The 22,621-nt window shown below is 38.1% G+C and overlaps 1 protein-coding gene across 1 annotated transcript in view; it reads right to left on the reverse strand.

Moving 5' to 3' along the window:
• LOC143211246 (dynein axonemal heavy chain 5-like) overlaps positions 1 to 22,621 on the reverse strand; it is a 181,294-nt gene that overhangs the window by 125,905 nt on the left and 32,768 nt on the right. The window lies entirely within an intron of this gene.

The following is a 22,621-nucleotide window of genomic DNA, read 5'->3' on the forward strand; positions in this document are numbered from 1 at the left end:
AATAAAGTTATAAAGTAAATGAAGATTTAAGTAAAAGTTAAAACTTGTTTAAACATTCACAAAAAGTCCAAGGGACGTTATTTTCGACATCCGAAAAACATTTACAAAATGTCCAGAGAACGTTACTTCCGACATCCGAAAAACGTTCACAAAATGTCCAGAGAACGTTACTTCCGACATCCGAAAAACGTTATGAGAATGTCCACACAGTACGTCCTCGGGATGTCCAACTTTGTAACTGGTACGTTCCTATGACATTCAGAGGACATAACTGGCACATTTGGATATTGCCGGGACGTCCTCGGAATGTACGGAATATTCGAAACGGACGTTCTTTGGACGTACATAGGATATCTGTGTGCTATCGGGGTTAGAGCTGATTAGATTTTGGTCCATACTGGTCAAGTAGTTTTTTAGATTTTTAGTTTTTTTCGAAAGGAGTTGATTCTACAATGCAATTTATACGAGAGAACGGAAAGTTTCCATCGAAGAAACAAACGTAATTACACAAAAAATTTTTTTTTCATTTTTTTTAAATTTAAAAAAATTTTTTTAATTAAAAAAAAATTTTTTTTTTGTACCTTACGCTAATGTTTCCGCTTACAATAATCGAAAATTATCCCAATGCAAGAGTGAGTTAATCATCTCTACTCCCGAGAATACAGTTTCAAAGAATATCGATGAAAGTACAAAAAAAAATTTATCTTACAATCTGTAAAAAAACAATCAGTTCAAAACGAATTATTAACTGAGATTAAATTGATAATTAATATAAACTATATGATAATTATTAATAACATTGATGTTGAAAACGGATTGGTTAATGGAGCACACATGCGGAATATTAAAATTTATTACTTTTCAAGAAAATACTAAAATTCCGTCTATATTGTGGTTAGATTTTCAATTGGCCAGAGTAGGAGAACCCGTTATCGTGATTATATGAAAAATGCAAATATTCATCAAAATTTAACACCAATAATAAAAATATCGAATCAAGTAAATATGTCGAGTGAGGAAAAATATCAAATCACACGTAGTCAATTTCCAGTGGTTCCTGCTGAAGCGATTACGATTCATAAAAGTTGTATGTAGCACTGAGCAGAGTTTCAAAATTGAGCGCGGTTTATATATTTTGGGACAATTTAAATTAACAGTATCGAAGAAAACCAAGACCAATACTGCAAACCCGGATAATGAGGAGTTGTATCGTTTTCGAAAAACTAATTAAGACAATTTATTTTGCAACATTAGTATGCTATAACAAGGAACCAAGCGAGCAATGAGACTGCGATGTTCGTTTAATGCGACGCCATATAGCAAACATTTTGATAAGTAGAAAACTATTGAATTCCCCTTAAAACGTATAAACTTCTTAAAACGTACACTTAATAATGAAAATGATACACTGCAACTAACGAATCGGGAAGTTCTTTGTGTGGCTCGTGGAGAGTCACACACCAAATAAAAAAAAACCATTAATAGCTATAGGTACTACTAGCCATGCGTACCACTAACCCTTTCGCAAGAGCAGTCCAATCCGCGAGCTCGCGAAGCGAGCGAGCAAAAACAACCCTACTCGCGAGCGAGCGAAGCGAGCGAGCAACAATAACCCTCTAGTTAATAGTTTATATCTCCTAAACGCATAGTTTTTTTAAAATTTGTTTTTTAATATTGCATTGTCACCCAGTTCTGAGCTATGCTTAAAGTTTCAAGTCTCTAGCTCATCGGGAAGTGGTTTAAAATTCGATTACAAGATTTAACGACAACATCGACAACGACAACTCGGCAAGCTAATATAAGCGTGGTAAAAAAATAGCCTCCCTACGCTACTGAAGTCCGATCAAAACACGTGTGTTGGGCCTTCGATTGAAAAATTACTGCATTCTAAATATGTCAGTATGAGCGAAAAGAAGAATCTCATCTCATTGTCTATTAATATTACTCCTTATTAATATTACCTATCAATAAATACTCACTTTTTAGTGAAAATTCTAGCGTAAACGTCACTAAATTCTTCAATCCGGACCACTGTAATCTGGATCTCTGTAAATGAATAACTGCTAACAAGGATAGGATAAATGAATTGCAAAGCCTTCGTGTCGCACATCGAGTGAAATTTGCGATATCTACGATCTCGCCGTTTATTATTGGAATATCATCTTACTATTCTATGCTCTAGGACAATAATCGTTAATATTGTACCGTTATCGTCAAAGTCATATCACGACGTATCTAGTACACTCGTTAATGCGCTCGGACAACCAGAATTGATTTTCCATAGTCCCCACCATCTCGATTTCCGAGTCCCCGTAATCGTAATCTTAATCGTAATCGTAATCGTAATCGTCTCGCTCTCACGGGTTCTCGTTTAACAATGTTTCAGGATGAAAGCACGCGGTTTCCGCATATTTACAAACGCGCACGTTTCTTCATCTTCTGCGTATTATTTACATAACACGGTTGCTGGAATGCAGTTATCTTCGTTCGAACGGCAAGATATATGTATACACCGCGCCGACACGCGACATATTCTCTGATTTAACATGTGTATAAATATAACAGGTAACATCTCGCTGCAACGCATGCTTGCATCCTATACAATCCGCCCTTATGAATTAATTCATGTTTTGATTGCTTACTTGTGATCGAACATTTCAGCGATCAAACGAAATCTTTAGAGCCCGTTCAGACACAGCGGAAACCGGCGGAAGTTTTTTTTTTGTTGATTGTTCGACCGCGCGGATGCGTGTGAACGAATCCATATACGCTAATGTAAATAAGGTCCGCGCGGTGCAAATCGCGCGGTCAAAAACGCGCGGATTCCGCCGTGTCTGAACGGGGTCTTATGATCTCTAACACGCTCGTTTGTCTCGGTTTTCATCGCGATCCGAACGATTCGTTTCAACGACCAATGGCAACGATGCCGCTCTTCTTTTCCACCAACAGTGGTGGGATATCGCACGGTTTTTCGCACATGCGCGTCCACAAGCAGTAACGTATCTACATACACATATTGTGGAGAAAGTAGCGGGGAACTATTATTGGCGGGACATATCATGTGTACATACAATACAGTAGAACATCGATTATCCAGGCCTCTGATGTTCGAATTCATTATCGTCTGAATACTTTTCACAAAGGATTAGGTTGCGTTAAACCAACCCATACATTACACGATTGACTGCACACTTCAATAAGGATTAAATTCAACATTGAAACTATGTTGTTGTATTAATCCGAACAATCATGTTCCACTAATTAGCATAATCGAAATTCTACTGTATTAAATTTTAATATATATTATATACACACATAAACATGTGATACATTGATTTTTAAAATCAAATCATAACAAATTTTGCGGAATTATGTGTAAGGTACCCCATTTTAGTCAAAATTTCACTTCATCATGCATTCACAAAACCATGCAATATCCCATCACTGCCCACCAGTAGCTTACATACCGGTCTAGCCACCACCAGTACCAACCTAATAGCTAGAGCAATTAGTATGAATACACAGGCATTTTAACCTCTCCGTGTAGATATTGTCAAAATTATAATTATCAACTTCGCCGACGGCTATTACAGAAATATCTCGAGGATAATGTTACGAAACATGCCTCTTACACCGTACAATCGTTACAATAATATTTTTTGCATTAGATTTGTTCAGTGTTCAGTTATTTTAACAGCTCGTAAGATTAGATTTAAAATCGATTTTCCAGTATTATCAGTAGACTGTGTATCTTTATGCAAAATAAAATTTTTGACTGCATCGATTGGAAGACATGGAAACTGAATTGAATGTTATTCCTTCCCTTAATGATATTAATAGAGAGAAAATTATATATTGACATCTTCAATTTGTAAAATTTTACAACAATTTTGTATTTCACCTACTCAATTCTGCTAGAAATGTATAAAGATTCGCAGTCAAATTATCAGTTTGACTGTTCCTGGTTGGGTTTTTGCTTGTCGCCTGACTCGATCGTGCCGAACGTTAGCCAATGGCTGACCGTTATTTTTGGCGCCCAGTGTTCACACTGTATGGGGGCCCACCCAATTAATCCAAATCAAGGGTAAACTTTACTTAACGGGACCAAAAATTTTCGCCTTTCTCCTATAAATTATTATCTAGTTGGTATGTAATCCAGTAGATTTGAACGAGGAGAACCTAGGAATCGAAGCTTCGATCCTGTAGGATCAGTGGTTCACAAGTTATGGTTGCTTAAAGTTGAGCAATTTGCATTGTTTTTGACAGGTAAGCGCGCCACCATATTGGTTTGTAGTTAGGATCGCGCGCCGCTTATTGAGCAAAGCCGCTAGATGGTAATATCGCTAACATAGTGCGACCTGCAAATTGCTCAACTTTAAGCAACCATAACTTGTGAACCATTGATCCTACAGGATCGAAACTTCGATTCTCCTCGTTCAAATCTACTGGATTACATACCAACTAGATAATCATTTATTGGAGAAAGACAAAAATCTTTGGTCCCGTAAAGTAAAGAGCAGCCCAAATCAATTCAAGTAACAAAATTTTTGTATAATTCATCTTTTCTTATGTTTTTTATTTAAATGGATTTTATTTATTTCTTAACACCGCGAAAGGGGCTCTGGGCTGCAGCCTATAAAGCCCATGGCTAGATGCGCCTGTGCCGTTAGGGCACCGTCAAGGTATCTTTCGGAAGAGGCATGTTTCGTCACATTTTGAACAACGCAGTTTTACCAATGAATACACGCATCGCATACAACATCAGTACTTTTTTCAATAACGTCGACTACTTGCGCGTTATTATTAGACAGCGAATTTTTATGCAAAATAAACATTTTGTACCTGAATTGCAACAAACTGGAATGCAATATAAATTTATCTTGTCTTTTAATGTGTATCATAGGTTGAAAATAATGTAATGGTATTTTTAAATACTCCTAATGTTTTCACTGTTTTAAATTACGCCTACCCATTTTTATCATGAATGCATAAAATCCGCTGTCTAGGTCTTATACACTTGAAAAAATGCTTGCCTATTCGCACGAAGTCGTCGGTCACCTTTAAACGTTTGAAACTGAGACACGGGCACGAGAAATCATACATATCGTGTAACACGTGCCCCCTCACGCACATTTCGAGTTTCATTCGACATATTTATCCATATATAATTATAATTTCAACCATACAAGTCGTTCTGTACATAACAAATTTAGTCTCGCGTATTTCATTCTCTCAGTGTTATCTCCCCTTCATCGCTGAAATGGTTCTTCGGAGCACCCTTAATCATCTCAGATGGAACCTCAATACGCCGCTTTGTGATCTGCAGAATATGATAATCACAACCGAAAATTATATACACAACGCCGAACCGTTTCTTTTTTGTTTGTTTGTTTTCTTTCTTGTTTTTTTCTTTTGGCTGTTCGATGTTTCGCGCACCCGTTTTCGTTTCCCTCGATGATCCGAACCAAACACGAGAGACGAGTGCGAACGCGACAGCAATGCTGCGCTAATTCGTGTGTCGCAGTTTACCCTAGTTGAAATTGTATTGACCGATACGCGTACATAATAACTATAGGCGATAATTGACTCGGTGTGTCAAAACCTTCTCGAACGGAGAACGGAAAAAGACGAAGAAAATGGAAACGTAAAATAGTTGGACCGTGTTGTTCCGGTCGTATTTACCACACAAAGCAGAGGTTAGCGTTCGGGACGATCGTCGATTGCACAACCACATCGTGACAGCGAACACGTGTCTGAGTGGTCGACCAACCTTCCGTTTCAACAACCACGTAAAATATGCGATAACAGCATGTCCGGTGGTGAGGTAAGTTACAAAACTAGTACAAAACTAGCAGCTAGGTACAAAAATGTAATTAACCATTAATAATGGAGGCCGCCCAGAAAACTGCCAGGGACCAACTTCGCATATATTTTTCTTCTTTATCCCCCCCACCTCCGACCTTTGTTTCACTTCCTCCCACCCGTCCACCGCTTTGTCATTTTTCATTCGCGTTGCATTTAGAAAAAACGAAAGAAGAAACAACGCTTCGGTACTTCTTTGTGTAACGCAGGCACCATTGCTCTCCTCCTTCTCTTTTTTCCAGCGCATTTTTGCAAATTATTCCTTGCTTCTACTTAACACCCTCCCCCTCCCCCTCCTCGTCTGCCACGGTGTTCTTATCACCGCATCACTCTGCTCCCATTCCATCTTTCCCCTTGAGCGACATTAAAATATTTAGAATCTCGTTATCGCTGAGGAATTTAATACTGCTCGGTTTGGCGGTTTCCCGGGTGCACAAAGGTGTGGGCGTCACTCTAACGTTTGATGAAATGCCCTGGGAACGGCAGTTTCGTTTCATAAATATCTTAAGCGTCCATTTGGAAAGCAAGCTTGAATTCCAAAGGCCAGACATTCTCTTTCTCTCTCTCTCGACGCTTTTCCGATCGAATTTCTGGAACGCTATTTGGCTTCGTGATTGTTTCGCTGGAATTTCGTAAAAGCTACGGAATCCTCGGATTTCAACTGTGTAGTTATTAACGAAAAACGCGGACCAATCAGAGCGCCGCACAGTGGTCCGGATCGAAGAATCTAGGGACATTTGACCAAAAAGTCGACTTTTCGAAATTAAAAAGTAATGAATTTGTATTGCTTCGTAAACGTCTATTGACCTCAAAAATAAAGAAATTAATGAAATTGAATAAATATGTTAGTTACTATGATCATTTAAAATTGAGCGTATAGAAAGTAGCATATTTCACCAGGCAAAATTGCTTAAGTTCTTTGTGATGTCCTCATCGTTTCGTCCCATATTTTCTCTTACTATTTTTTGTATGATATAGAGCAGGCCTGGCTAACGCGCGGCCCGCGGGCCGCATGTGGCCCGCCATGTTAAATTGTGCGGCCCGCCAGGCGATTTTATATTTCTATTGAAACTTTTGTTCCTTGCTGTATGTATACAAAAAATATTAAATGAACGAAGTGTCATTGTTATAATACGTAAGTGCGACTATGTGATCTCCAGTTCTGTCTTTGATATCTTTGATATAATTGAGTTACAGTGCAACAATGAAATTAAACTAATTTTTGCGTCCACATCAAAATTTAATTTTTACAATACTTATATTACATCCGAGGGATATTCCAACTTAAGATATTTTGCACAACGAGTTGTAACTTGTAACTGCTTTTGGATCCACATAGGTTTCTGAAACATTTTTTCGAAGATGAAATTTACAAAGAGGTCATTATCTGCTTCATTAACTGATGCCAATTTAGAGAACCAGCTAACAAAAGATGTGCAACGTCGAACATAAATATAGATTTACCAAAATCAAGTGAAAGAAAGGATAAACAAATATCTCATTCATTAAAACTCGAGAGTTAATTATATTGAATCATAGTATAACTATAAAGTTTTATTCATCTTGTATTTGTATTACATTTTTTAAAAGCATGTTTACCTAAAATGCGGCCCGCTGTAACGTTATGCGTCATCAAAATGGCCCGTGAAACCATTTGGGTTGGCCAGGCCTGATATAGAGCATCCCTTCCCAATAAGAAATCATATATGTTTTTAGTAATATCTGATAATAATTCGTACCTACTGTGTGGTATATTCATTAATTAACACTAAACCTACCACCTCCGGTCCCATGACCGGCTCCAGATTTTTTATTCCACAATTATTGAAATTATAAAGATGCTTTCGTGGTAAATGATTAAATAAATACGTTTAATAGCTGAGATGTAATAAGGAACCGCACAAAGTTCAAATAAATTTAATCTTGTTATTTTTCTAAAGCATCATGTATCGGCTACTTTTAGAGCTCGCATCTGGAATTGTTCGAACATATGTAGACCCGTTAGAACCGTGAGGGTTTTCTGTACTTTGAGTTTGTAAGAATATCTGCGAGGTTGACATTTAGCATTTAACCCTTTGCACTCCTTTGTCGAGTGTGACTCGACATCAGAGAAATGTAAATAAAACGGCTCTTTATATGTATTTGGTTCTTCCTTTATTTATTTAATATTCTTATTGTTTAATTAAAAACAAATATAAATTACAACAAAGTTTGAGAGCCACACTGCTGTGCTAAAGAAAGAAGCACCCCATTGAATGGTCTCTCTCTCTCTCTCTCTCTCTCTCTCTCGCGCGCGCGCGCGCTTGTTGCTGTTTTCGTGTGTGTGTGTGTTATATTGGATTATCTAAAATAATTTAAATGCAACAAATCAATCATTGTACAATACAATTTCTACATAAAGATATTGTTTGTCATTATATCTTACAATTATACTGGGTGCTTCTTACTTTTGCACAGTAGTGTATATTTGATGTAATTAGTAAACAAAATTGTTTAAAGTAAATAGCAGTCAAGGAATTGTCGATTGAAGTAAATTTCAAATGAAACACTTCAAATGGTAGGGAGTTGGCAAGAAAATTGAAAAATAATTCGGAGTGCAAACGGTTAACCTCCAAATTATATGAACCTAAAGATGCTACATGGACTTGAACTCGTGGCTTCAAACTTCATTCCCAGATAGCACAAAGACGTATTAAAGACGTCTTTTAGACGTCTGCAGTCGGAGATTCAGACGTCTTAAAGACGTCTCTAAGACGTCTGTTTGACGTCCAAAAGACGTTCAGGAGACGATCGTAGGACGACATTCGGGAGTCCCTAAGAAGTCTTAAAGGTGCACAAATGTTAATTAAAATAAAAGAAGGGAAGAATAAAAATAGATTCCTTTAACTTCAAAGTCAAAGAAATAAATAGCTTTATTAGAAGAACGCATGTGGAATTGACATACAAATAGTAATAAAAATAACAATTGCAATTAAAACCACAATATACAAATAATAAAAATTAGAATTATAATAAAAATTGAAATTGGAGTTGAAATTGAAATTGAAAAGTTGAAATTGAAGTTGAAATTGAAGCAAAAACAGTACCTAACAAATAATACCAATGCTAAATACTGCTACATTGAGGGTATATAAAAACCACACTGTTTATGGTCTCAATGACGTGTTTTTAGGATGTAAGACTTTCAGATCTAAAATAGACGTAAAATGGACGTCTTTAAGACGTCGTATGTTATCTAGGTTTGTTCATATAGGTTTCTTTTTAATTTTGTATGAATTTTATGTTTTTGTTTAGTGCAATAGTAATAAGTAATAAAGTTACACCCCGCTCCCGCTAGCCATCCCGTGTATTCTCTTATGAAGAAGGGCGCATTATTTTTAGTAGCCCAGGGGCGCCGAATATCTTAGGACACGGCCCTGATAATGTAGATATATTATATAATTAACGGAATTAATTAAGACAATAAAACGTACTTCCGCCGTTAGTTTTCATTATAAAAATTGACTTTAGAATGTAGAAAAGTAAATACAAAACATATTTTTAAAATATCGATTGATATTAATTACATATAAGAGCTTTTATAGATCTTCTTACAAAATGTAGGAAAAGAAGAATTCAAAATGGTTACATAGTTTTGTCGACAAAAAAGACTTTGGGAGTTTTACCGACAGAGAAATGTTAATATTCTTACTGTCTAGACATTACTTCAAGTAACTAGCACCTATTTTTCACGGAATTACGTTATGAGTTTTTTCAGCTAATTAGCATTGATCGCAACACTGTGCGTCGCGTCGGGTTGGAAGGGTTAAACTACTTTTATTCATTGCGAATATCACTAACTTTCATTCCGTTCAGAACTCGTAAGTGTTCAATATGAATATTTGAAACGGAACAATTTTATCACCTCGACCAATTGATCGCAACTCAATGAACCTCCAACAACCTTGAAACCAACCCTCACTTTGCATTGAAAGAAATAAGAAATAAGGTTAGCCTTCCAAACAGTTCGATCGAAAGTTTCTCGACAGCGAAAGGAAAAGTTACCGAGGCTCCATCAAATCTTTTGCTTGATTGTCGACAGTCTCGAGATGGATACGCCTCGACAGTGGCAGAAAAGGCTCGCTATACACCTATATCGATCATGACGCCTCCTTCCGGTTCGGCCCAGGTCACCATGTGCACCCGAGAGATGGTATTATAGAAGTTTAAAGCTTGCAACGACGGATCTGGACGAAGAACCGAGTCACGCGCGATCTAATATGTACACACACACAACGAAGAGTCGTTCCAAGTGAAATTATAGTGTTCGTTCTTCTTTGATGCATCGCGTCCCACCCCGGCTAAAAATTCACACGTGTCCCGTAAGGGCAATTACAATTTTAGGTTTGTTCTCTAATTCACCTCTTTGGATTTCCGATCTCCGATTTCTCCTCAAGTAGCCGCGCAATAAGTAACCTGGATCAATAAGTACCCGTGTTATGAATGAAAACGCATGTTTTTCAGACAGTTCTTTCTCATTTTTCAACATAACTTCCTTGTAGGAGGATCCACTTTTCCCAACATTCCACAGTGGGCTGTATGCCCGATTTCAGCGGTCGAAATTCAATTGTTAAAACTTTACATAAATTGTAAAATTCTTGTGGCTCGAGATAGTTGAATATCTGAGGAACAAAGCACTGAAATTTGTCGGAAGTTTGAAATTCTGTTAACACGCTTTCATTTTTCAACGAATTCACCTATTAGCAATTGTTACCTTAGGTGTATTTACATACTCTAACAGATTTTTCTTTTGTAGAAGTTGTTTTAGCTACGTATAAGGTATACTTTTACGAGAAATTCACTTTTGTACTATATACATTTTTTTAGTTACTAATATTTAAAGATAATCAACGATTCAGTCACTTTCTTTATGATTCTAAGACTTTGATAATGACTTTGTTATACCAACGGGTGCGACCGCGCGCGGGTGTTCATTTCTGTGCCATTGTGTACTTTGAAGTTTTTTGATTAAGATGCAAGAAAAAATGGTTGCTACTACGCGCTATGTACTCCGTGTTTTATAGTTGATCTAAGCAAAAATGGCCATCGCGCGTGCGCGCGCGAAAATCGCAGCATTTCTCACATCCTACGTGTTCGCATTCGCTATATCTTCGTATACACTAAAATAAGAAAACAGTATACACATGAAATTTAAATAATATAGAGGGTGGGGCAATAACAATGTCCAATTTGAATATTGCCTTTATTTGTAATAATATGAAAAAATGTTAAGGACAAACTTTGCGCGGTACAGAGGGAGACATGTGGTGACATAAACATTTTCTGCGTGGGTGGAGGCATAGAGGAGATTTCAAGGTCACCTTGATTTTTTTAAATCGAAAGACCTACTTTTTGTATCATGAATCGATAGACTATCGAATTCTGAGTAAAAATCTATTGACGTCCATATGTTTTAAATCTAATAGTTAACGAGATATTATCGAAACAATTTTCTTTCTTCTTTTGATAATATCTCGTTAAGTATTAGGTTTAGGACACACGAAGGTCAACACTTTTATACTCAGAATTTGATACCCTATCGATATATGGTATATATAAGGACATTCTGTTTAAAAAAATCAAGGTGACCTTGAAATCTCCTCTATGCCTTCACCCACGCAGAAAATGTTTGTGGCACAACATGTCCCCCTCTAAACCGTGCAAATTTTGTTCATAATATTTTTCCATACTGTTATAGATCACGGAGATTATTCTTTGTAATAACTATTTTAAAAAGATATTTTAAATGTAAATGATTACACTTTTCCATAGTGTACATAAAATAGACGAATAATGTTAAAATATTGATTATAATCCGCAGTACTTGATTGAAAAATAGCTACAAACTTTAGAATCTAATACGCTCCTCTTTATGGACAAATTTTGCACTGAGAACATCCGTTTCAGCAAAAACGGTATACAGTACAAAAAGTAGAAATCTCAAGCTCTAAAATAGTTGTTTTTTCATCAAATTTCGATAAATTTTAGCAAAGTTACAGCAGTTTCAATATTGAGCGAATTTTGAACTAGCTGTGGCCGCTGAAATCGGGCATACAGCTCACTATTTTTTAAACACTCTATAAAATTCGATTTGTCGAACTATTCAAAATCTGAGCCGAATTTTTCCCCGCGAGTCCCGTTTTCATGTTCGGGAACAGGAAGAAGTCGCAGGGAACCAGATCGGACATTTATCTCAAAATAAAAATAAATAAAAAGAAGGTCGAGTGAGTACGGTGGATGGAGCAGCAATTCGAGGTGCAATTATTGGCGGAATGAGTAAGATGGCGTGTGGTCGTGATAGTATCGAAAAACACCAAATACGTTTAAGGATGTTCTGGAGGTTAAAAACGCAACAAAATTTTTGAAAATTTGACAAGATATAATTCTTACTAAATTAATGCAATTACCAAAGTTTGGGTTCGATTCACTGCACCGTTTAAGAATTATAGCAACTTAAAGTTTGCACATTTTAACACGTCTTCTTATGGAGAATTCATAAAATTTCACTTCAAACCCTATTTAAACCTTGAAAAAACGCAACTAGAAACTCCAGTTTTCTTTTATATATAGTAAAAATTATGTAATTAATTATGTTTAAAATTTATTAGGATTCGCTAAACAGTTACAGAGCAAAAAATTATAAACTGTTACAAAACGTCAAATTTATCGTGTTGTCCTTCTCACTAGCATGGAAACGCGACAACTGTGTAGACCACTGATTGTGAATATAGCTACAATCAGAGGGTACAATTATTCGCAAAAGTCACTTACAATTTTTTATAATATGAAGACAATTCGATTAAAAAATCAATATAACATGAAATTCACTAATTAAACGAAAGCTTTTTAAATTAATCTATTTTTTAATGCAAAATATACTCGTGAATGGCTTTCATTGCCAAGATATTGATGGATTTCGAATTTCTTGTACTTTCGTCTCCCTTTGTACTTCCAGAACATCCTTAATACACAAATGTCAAATCAAAACTAACCAATCAATCGGTATGAAATTTTGTATGGCGTCGTTTAATTGACGGTAGTACATGTACACTATTGTAATGCCAACTTTCCTTAGCAACGCCGCCTGTCTTCAAACACGGGTACTTATTGATCCACCCTCATGTTTTTAATGTTACTTATGTTATTACACTGTTCGTGTAACGACCATCTTGATTGCTGTATTCATCTCAAAATGAAAACTCGAATATAATCGTATCATTATTGTTATTCGCAGCGAAGAATGTTTATATACGGTTTTTCTTGTAGGTGGACGCGTAGAAGAGATATGAAGGTCATCAGTATTTTTTAAAATGGGATCATATGTATTTTCCTGAATCAATATTCTCCACAAAAAAACTCACAGCACCAAGATATGTATCTCTCGAAACCGTTCAACCTTATACAATATAAGCATTCTTCGTTACGAATAATAATATTGACGAAAATCGAGGTGGTAATATCTGGTGTACCTCCCTACACACGAATATGGTCACCATTCGTACTAAAATGACGCTGAAAACGTGTTTCGACGAAATGAATATACGTTTTTATCATGTTCACGTCTGCAAACTATAAAAAAACTATTGCAAATACTTGTTTAGTTCTAGCACGAGAGATAAATTGTATTTTTAAATCATGGAAACCAGTACTGTGAGACGTAGATAGTATTTTTAACCCTCCGACGGCGGACCATTCCCACAACTTTGTCATTGATGATGTTTTGGACTATTGTCTTAATGTCCTAAGGACATAGGACTAACGCTATTTATCAATTTTTTTTATACATAGTTCTGGTGGTATATCTTGTAGACACGTTAGTCTTTCTATTGTCTCTGATGAGGCAGCTGTTCATTGAATTTAATCACCATGAACTGTGTATGTCAGCGAGAATTTAGATACTCTTGGTCAAGATAAACCCAGGCTCCGCCGTAGGAGGGTTGATAGTGAATTACATTGTTGAAATCGGTGTAACTTTGATATTTCTTTAAACAGGAGCATGGAATCATTCAGACACATTTCTCAGATTCGCTTTGAAAAAGTGGAAAAAATCGACGTTTCTACCCCTCCGAAAGAGTTCATCCTTTAATGTTAATTTTCTGATGTGATCGAACGACGATATTGTTACTATTTTGTTTAATTTACCCGACGTGCACACGTTGTGTTCAGCGTCCGGAAGTACGTGTCGCATCAGCGGTTTGTTCTTAGCCGGGCCGCTATTTGTATAGCTAATGTTTCAACTATAACACAGTTAAAAGTTTCCTTTGATTCAGTTCTATAATTACGACATCGTAACACCAGAGAATATTGTCAACACATTCCCTCGTTATTTCGTATACGTTCCCCACGTTCCCTACACGTTCTCCCTTTTTCCCGACCTACTTGTAATTGATTTCTTTCCCGACTCGTTCCGATTCTCTTGGTAAAATATCGAGAGATCGCTTTACAATTAGTCATCTGCGTTTCCGGAACACCTCCGGGCACATTAACCCTTTCGCTTACCCTTGGTATATCAAAATGGCACGATTAATTTTCACCGTCACGTAACTAAATACTGGGTGGTCGAGGCAAGTCCGGAATTTTTCGAGCAGCCCCACAAATAAGCAGTTGTTAGGGTAAATGTCAGTCACGAAGCAACAATCCGCAGTGTCGCCAGTTGAGGCCGAATCTGGCCTCAATTACTCTCCTTCTTTTCCCCTTCCACTATCCCATTCCAGCACCACGCGCACACTCCAACGCAGGCTTGCCATATTCCGCGCGTGCCAGGCCCCTTACCGCTGCGCCCCTCGCCCATCTGCTGGGCTAAGCCCGCCTGGCTTGCCCCGCTCGTCGCCACGCGTGCGCGTTGAGCAAGCTAACGGGTGTCCCATAAAGACTTCACTTTCACCCAAGCCAAGCCGTCCGTGGCGTCGCGCGGAACAAAAGAACGCCCGTTAGGTTCCCTACCTGCTCCCACTGGGGAGGAGTGGGGCAAGCCAGGCGGGCTTAGCCCAGCAGATGGGCGAGGGGCGCAGCGGTAAGGGGCCTGGCACGCGCGGAATATGGCAAGCCTGGTCCTTACTATTGAGCTGGAAGTCAAAACTTTCTCGGACAACACGTGTTGACTTGTGTTAACTTAAAAATTACTTTACAGTAAAACATTATGAATAGGACGCGCTAAAAATAGCTTTCTGAAAAATAGCTTCGCTGTCGATCGCCCAATAATGACCCGACCATTTGCATGCCCAATGTTTTATAGCCGCTACGCTATCGTACGTCGCACAGTGGTGCAAAATCCCCAAGACATGGCAATAATTCGTTTATTATGTCATTTTTAAAAATCTATGTGTATTGAAATACATTACAGTATTAATGCATCGATCATAGATTGTAATAGAACCTAACCCAAACACTGACATTGGAAAGAACTGTGACATACATTTGAAGGAAAATATTTTGTCTCATTTCTTTGTTGTTTCTGTGTATATGCACTCCTTGATTTTCGAAAGTTTCATAGTGTAGATATTATTCAGTGCGGTGAGTACATTACTTTAAATTATAAAAAATATAAAGCTAATTATTAATTTTTTTGTATGTTATTGAGTCTCCAAGTCCCACCGATTTTTATTTGGTTATAATCTAAAAGTTCGCGACTTTTTGTGACTTTCCGACAAAATAAAGTCACGATGGTTTTGGAAAGAGCGAGGTAAACGATTATTTCGAATCCACATTTATTAAGATTAAGATTTTCAAAACTAAGAAAATATGAAAACACTATCCGAATACCCAAAGTCACAAGTTTTTCATTAAATTATATCATAGTGTAACCATAAGAGTATTTAATAAAAATCATTTCAGTTGAAAAAATATTCGTTTTCATAGTTTATTTTGCAATTGTTTTAAACAGGTCGATAGCTATCATAGCACCAAAAAATTGAAAAAAAAAATTATGATAATATAGCCCCAAGTGTCCTCTTTACGGCCCCGTTTTAAAAAATACGGATACTTCAAAATTGGCGACATGAAAATTATTTGAAGTGAACGCTGTTCCGTCCTACGCCGGACGAAAAACAAAATTATTTGATTTTCCTCCTACGTCGTCAGACGTCGAGGCCCCATGGGGTTTGTCCATTGTTACCCTTCTCGAAGTACCTGAAAAAGGTTCGGCTCCCCGTGATTTTGACCATTTCGTCAGACGACGGGCCCACTGTAAGCACATTTTCCAGCAAAATCGGCCGTACTGGCACCAACAAATGCCTCTCGAGGCGCTCGAAACTCTCGTCTGTGTGGTCGGTTGTAGGACGAAGGACGAAAACGGCTCCACTGTAGGCGCACCCTTATCCCCCTTCCACTATCCTATTCCACCGTTCAGTACCTATCGCGCACGCGCAACGCGCATCGTGTCTTCCATTCGCCTCACTCTGCCTCACTCTATTCTCGTCGCAACGTGTCACATGTTGCTTTGGTCATCAGAGAGGGGGTACTTGTATTCCCCTCGATTCCTTTTCGATTACCCCTGTCTGGTAACACGGGTACGTCGCAGCCCGTGGGTCGCTGCAAGCTCGTCACCTCAGCTCTAAAGCATAGCCGGGGAACTTCTTCTTCGCGACCCCCACCATTAACTTTCTGATTTTCCCACTCTTCAACACCAATGCTCTTTTTCACGGAGGTAATCTCTATTACGGATACCACGCCTCCCCCGACCCGGGGAGGAGAGGACAGGGTATAGTCACTAAATCCTCCATGCCCGTTCCTAAGCTCCTGGGAGTACCCGTGATCCGGATGAGGAGGGCCGTCCCTCCTCCGAAACCTATTTTACTTGAAGCCAGCCTGCAACGAACAACAGGATGGCCTCCTCCCCTGATCACCACTGCTCCTAGCCCCACTTTATCTTCAAAGCTATTCTTTCATAGGATACCAGTCGAATGATGGGAGACGCTGATAGGCACTGAGAACCAGTATTGCCAGATCAGAACTTGTGTCTCCACTCCTTCCCCTTCTACGACGCTACAGTGGTCGAAATTTCCATAGTTACACTAAAAATTTTCCTGGTTTTGATCGTTATCGACTGAGTTTTTCATTGTTACCGTCTGAGCGCGATTACTTCTTCGGTTACAATAAATTTCTTGACTGGTATTTCGATTGTTGCGATTAGCTTCGATTATTACGGTTATATTTGATATTTTATTGAAAATTCCAGCGAAATTACCATAGTTCCAGCTGATATATTCCTTTATGTGTAACAATGTGAGTACTGTGTATAAAATTATACTTACTTACTTGATTTACTTTAACTTTTATAAAATATGATATATTTTTAGGTTATATCGATTTTTATATCGATTTTCCTTAATATGCCACGGAATAAATTATTAAATGTGGAGGAGCAGATTAAAATAAAGGCTTATAAAGATGGAGGGCTTTCTAACAGGCAAATTGCCCTAAGAATAAACAAATCCCATCATGTCTATAAATAATTTTGTTAAGTCAGGTGATTTATATACGGCACAAATCATCCGAAGGGTGGAAATAAAAAGTTGAGTCGAAGGCAAACTTCGTTAATTTTACGTGCTGCATCAAATCAAAATGTAACAGTACGACAGATAGAAACGGATTTCGATCTCACAGTATCTCAAAGACGTGTTCAACAAATCCTAAAGAAAAGTAAGCGCTTCGTATGGACGAAAAAGGATTCAAAACGCATTGTCATAAACAACCAAGACTTGCTTTTGCTGAAACTCATATGTCGTGGAATGAAGAATGAGAAAAAGTAATTTTCTCGGATGAGAAAAGTTTAATTTAGACGGACAAGATGGTTTTAAGTACTATTGGCACGATTTGAGTAGACCACATGACATTGCCATGAGTCGAAATTTTGGTGGTGGAAGTGTCATAGTTTGGGCTGCATTTAATTTTTCCGCGAAGACACCGATGTGTTGGATATCAACGAAAATGAATTCTAAAAAATACACAGAACCTTTGGAAGTCGCTCTAATTCCGTTCATGGAAGAAATTGGTTTGAATGACTATGTATTCCAACAAGGCAATACAGCCTTCCACACTTCAAGAGTCAGCAAGGAATGGTTTCAAAAGAAAAATACTTAATTAATGCAGTGGCCCGCCCGATCTCCAGACCTTAACCCCATAGAGAATCTTTGGGGAATACTATCTCGCAAGGTGTACGCAAATAGAGAACAATTTGCTACTGTTGCAGAACTTAAAAGTAGTATAAGACAAGTGTGGAGTAGTATAGATGTATCGACGTTACAAACTTTAATTAGAAGTATGACTCACCGAGTTTTTCAAGTTATTTTTAAAAATGGTAGGAATATACAATATTAACATATTATACAATTATTAAATAAAACGTGTAGGTTTTGTAAGAGAGATAAATAAAGTTATATTGAGTGGAACTATTGAAATTTCGCACAACCCTTCATCAAAAATACATACTTTTTAACTTTATCACTTGAACGAGAAGACATTCTATTTTGAAACTATTCAGATGTCTTTGTAATCATCTTAATATAACGTAAATACTCAGAGCCTATTTATTAACTTCCCGATTTTATAGGGAAGTTATTGTAATGACCCCGAAAATCGAAAATCGATTTTTTAGCAGATCTTCACGTTTCATGGTCATTGCAGTCATTTTAGACTATTTTCAGCAAAATGTTCGTATGTGTGTGTGTGTGTGTGTGTGCGCGCGTATGGCCGTTTCTATGTAATCAAATTTTTCGTTAACGATTTCAGAAAAAGTAACAACGCGATCAGGATGATGAATGATGCAATCGATGTGCCCCGCTGTAACTTAGAGCTGATTAGATTTTGGTCCATTTTAGTCAAGTAGTTTTTTAGTTTTTTTAGTTTTTTCGAAAGAAGTTCATTCAACAATGCAATTTATACGAGAGAACGGAAAGTTTCCACAGAAGAAACAATCGTAATTACACAAAAAATTTTTTTTCAATTTTTTAAAAATTTAAAAAAAAAAATTTTTGTTTAATTTTTTTTTTGTACCTTACGATGATGTTTCCGCTTACAATCATCGAAAATTATCCCAATGCAAGAGTGAGTTAATCATCTCTACTCCCGAGAATACATTTTCAAAGAATATCGATGAAAGTACAAAAAAAAATTTATATTACAATCTTTAAAAAAACAATCAGTTCAAAACGAATTATTAACTGAGATTAAATTGAAAATTAGTATAAACTATATGACAATTATTAATAACATTGATGTTGAAAACGGATTGATTAATGGAGCACACATACGGAATATTAAAATTTATTACTTTTCAAGAAAATACTAAAATTCCGTCTATATTGTGGTTAGATTTTCAATTGGCCAGAGTAGGAGTGAAAGTAAGAACTCGTTATCGTGATTATATGAAAAATGCAAATATTGATCAAAATTTTACACCAATAATAAAAATATCGAATCAAGTAAATATGTCGAGTGAGGAAAAATATCAAATCACACGTAGTCAATTTCCAGTGGTTCCTGCTGAAGCGATTACGATTCATAAAAGTCAGGGACAAACATACGAGAAAGTATGTTTGGATTTTAAAAAATCAGAAAGGCGAACTTTACAAATGTTGTATGTAGCACTGAGCAGAGTTTCAAAATTGAGCGCGGTTTATATATTTCGGGACAATTTAAATTAACAGTATCGAAGAAAACCAAGATCAATACTGCAAACCCGGATAATGAGGAGTTGTATCGTTTGCGAAAAACTAATTAAGACAATTTATTTTGCAACATTAGTATGCTATAACAAGAAACCAAGCGAGCAACGAGCATACGATGTTGGTTTCATGCGACGCCATATAGCAAACATTTTGATAAGTAGAAAACTATTGAATTTCCCTGAAAACGTATAATCTTCTTAAAACGTACACTTAATAATGATAATAATATACTGCAACTAACGAATCGGGAAGTTCTTTGTGTGGCTCGTGAAGAGTCACACACCAAATAAAAAAAAAACATTAATAGCTATAGGTACTAGTAGCCATGCGTACCACTAACCCTTTCGCAAGAGCAGTCCTATTCGCGAGCTCGCAAAAACAACCCTACTCGCGAGCGAGCGAAGCGAGCGAGCAACAATAACCCTCTAGTTTTTTTATAAATGAACCAAAATTGCCAACAAATAAGTATGGAACTATGGAAATTTCGACCACTGTATCCCCCACGCTTCCGCCGCGGCGCGGCGCGCCGCGGCCCGGTCATGTAACTGGCAAAGAGAGGATAACTTTATCCCCGTAATTCATGCTTCCTGCTCTCATCTAGCGACACTGCTGAGATCAGAGGAAAGGTACACTGTGCGGCCCATGCAGTGTCGCCAGATTGAGGAAATCGAGGGGAATACAGTTTATCCCCTCGCTGGTAACCAAATTAATACGTGACCAGTGTACAGTGTTACAATTAGTGGGGGATGTTGGATTATGCTCATGGTGCTGGAATGGTATAGTGCAGGCAGTTCCAACGAGAAGCCCCGGGGCTTTTCGAGGCACCTTCCCCGCTCAGATTCTTCTCCCACTCTTAGACTTCATCGTCATGATGTATAGCAGGCATGCACAGCTCTTTGCTCTCAGAGCAGCTCCCGTGCTCCCAAGTTGCTCCCCGTATGCTCTCAGAGCAGATCGGACGTATGGAAGGGGAACCCACTAAGCGTGACTTGTAAACATAGCACGAGAGAAGACGAGTGGGAGGGGCGTGGGGAAGTGGAGAGCGCGCCGGAGTGGTCAGACTACAACAACGTAGACGCCGCCCCCACTCTCATACGCTCTTCTTCTCATCTTCTCTCGTGCTCCGTTTACAATTGGTGGGTTCCCCTTCCATACGTCCGAGCAAGGTCACTGCACCGACCCTGCTCAGGAGCAGGGTCGATTGCTCCTGCTCCCAAATCGTCCACCTGTGCATGCCTGATGTATAGTATAGACGCACAGTGTCGCCAGAAAGTGACCAAACCAACTCTCGAGGGGAATACAAGGTACCCCCACTCTGATGACCATATGTGACACGTTGCGCGTGCTCGGCGCTCATCTGGCTACACTGGACTGGACTGGTCATCAGAGAGGGGGTACTTGATTCCCCTCGATTGCTGGCGACCTGGCGACACTGATTGTAAAGAGGTTCGATGGTGGGGGACCTTGCAGTTGTCGGAGGGGAATAGGTTGGACCTGCCTGGTATAGTGGAGGGGGAGAAGGCGGAGCAGTGTGGCCAGATTGATGTTGAAACCAACATCTTTTCCCCCTCCAGGCTCTCCACCTTATCCCCTTCCACTATCGTATTCCACCGTTCAGTTCCTACCGCTCACGCGCAACGTGTCTTCCATTCGCCTCACTCTGCCTCACTCTATTCTCGTCGCGCAACGTGTCACATATTACTCTGGTCATCAGAGAGGGGGTACTTGTATTCCCCCCGATTCCTTTTCGATTACCCCTGTCTGGACACACTGAGGCGGAGTGGGAAACTCGACCAGTTTTAGTCGATTCTGGCGACACTGGGCCCATGGGCCGCCAGTTCCCGTGCTCAGCTCCAAACCCTACCATCACGGATGTGAGTACGCAAATGGACGAGGACAAGAAAGTCGTGGTACCTAGTGGCGGCTACATTGAGTAAATTCATTCTCTCTCTCTCACTGCTTTTGTACAAACTGGAAACAAAATATATTGACGTTTTCCTGGAGTTTGAACTGTTTATCTTTATGCAATGACTTTTCCGGATTTACCTCGACGACCCTGTAGCAACACGCGGTCCCCGAGCGGGAACGTTTACTTCACGATTTTATTATTTCTTAGTTGAAGAGACTTACAGATTAGTAAAACACGAAGTCTAGGAGTAAAAAATAGAATAGTAGCTGAGACTTTCTAGACACCGATTTGCGTAGCGGAGTTCATTTTAAAGGGCTAACGTTCGTCATCCAGGGATTTCGGGATCTGCCCACCTGGTTCCGTAAACGTCACTTTAGAGCGTAACAGGGACGATTTGTTTCGTATGCTTTCTTTTTCATTATCTCCGCTCTCTCCCTCTCTCCCTCTCTCTCTCTCTCTCTCTCTCTCTCTCTCTCTCTCTCTCTCTCTCTCTCTCTCTCTCTCTCTCTCTCTCTCTCTCTCTCTCTCTCTTTTTGCGTTTGCACTTTTAAGCTACTATAAGTGTCCGGACACCAAGTAAAAAGTAAATAACGTATTAATGCTATATCGATGTAAGTATCGTTTATCGAAATTAATATACGACAAATATGTAAATATCTATGGTCATAAATAAATATATTAAATATGTCAGCATGTGTGTGAAACGAAGAATATCAACATTGTCTAATAATATTACCTATCAATAAATACTGCTTTTGCGATGTTTTATAGTTACACAGTGTTTAGAAGATAATGTAATAAATCAATAAAAAGAACTGTATTTATAGAATATTTTAGTGACATTTGTAAACGTGTAAGTGCCCGGATACTTTGAATAATAGTATAATAGTATATTATAAACATATTATTGTTTTAAACCGTCTTATAGAACGAAACAAAAGTGAAGAAATAAATTGAGGATCGAGTGTATGATTGTGTAGCATATTTAATTGGTTGTCAGACTTAAATTTTTCATTATTTCGGTGTGTGGTATTTTATGTGTATTTGAAATTGATTAAATATCGAAGCCATTCTGTTTGAAATAATTTAAAGATATCGAAGCTGCTTGTGTGTGTGTGAAATGACAATTTTTTTTGCAAAAACT

Source organism: Lasioglossum baleicum, chromosome 8, assembly GCF_051020765.1.
Source record: "Lasioglossum baleicum chromosome 8, iyLasBale1, whole genome shotgun sequence".
Taxonomy (NCBI): Eukaryota; Metazoa; Arthropoda; class Insecta; order Hymenoptera; family Halictidae; genus Lasioglossum; species Lasioglossum baleicum.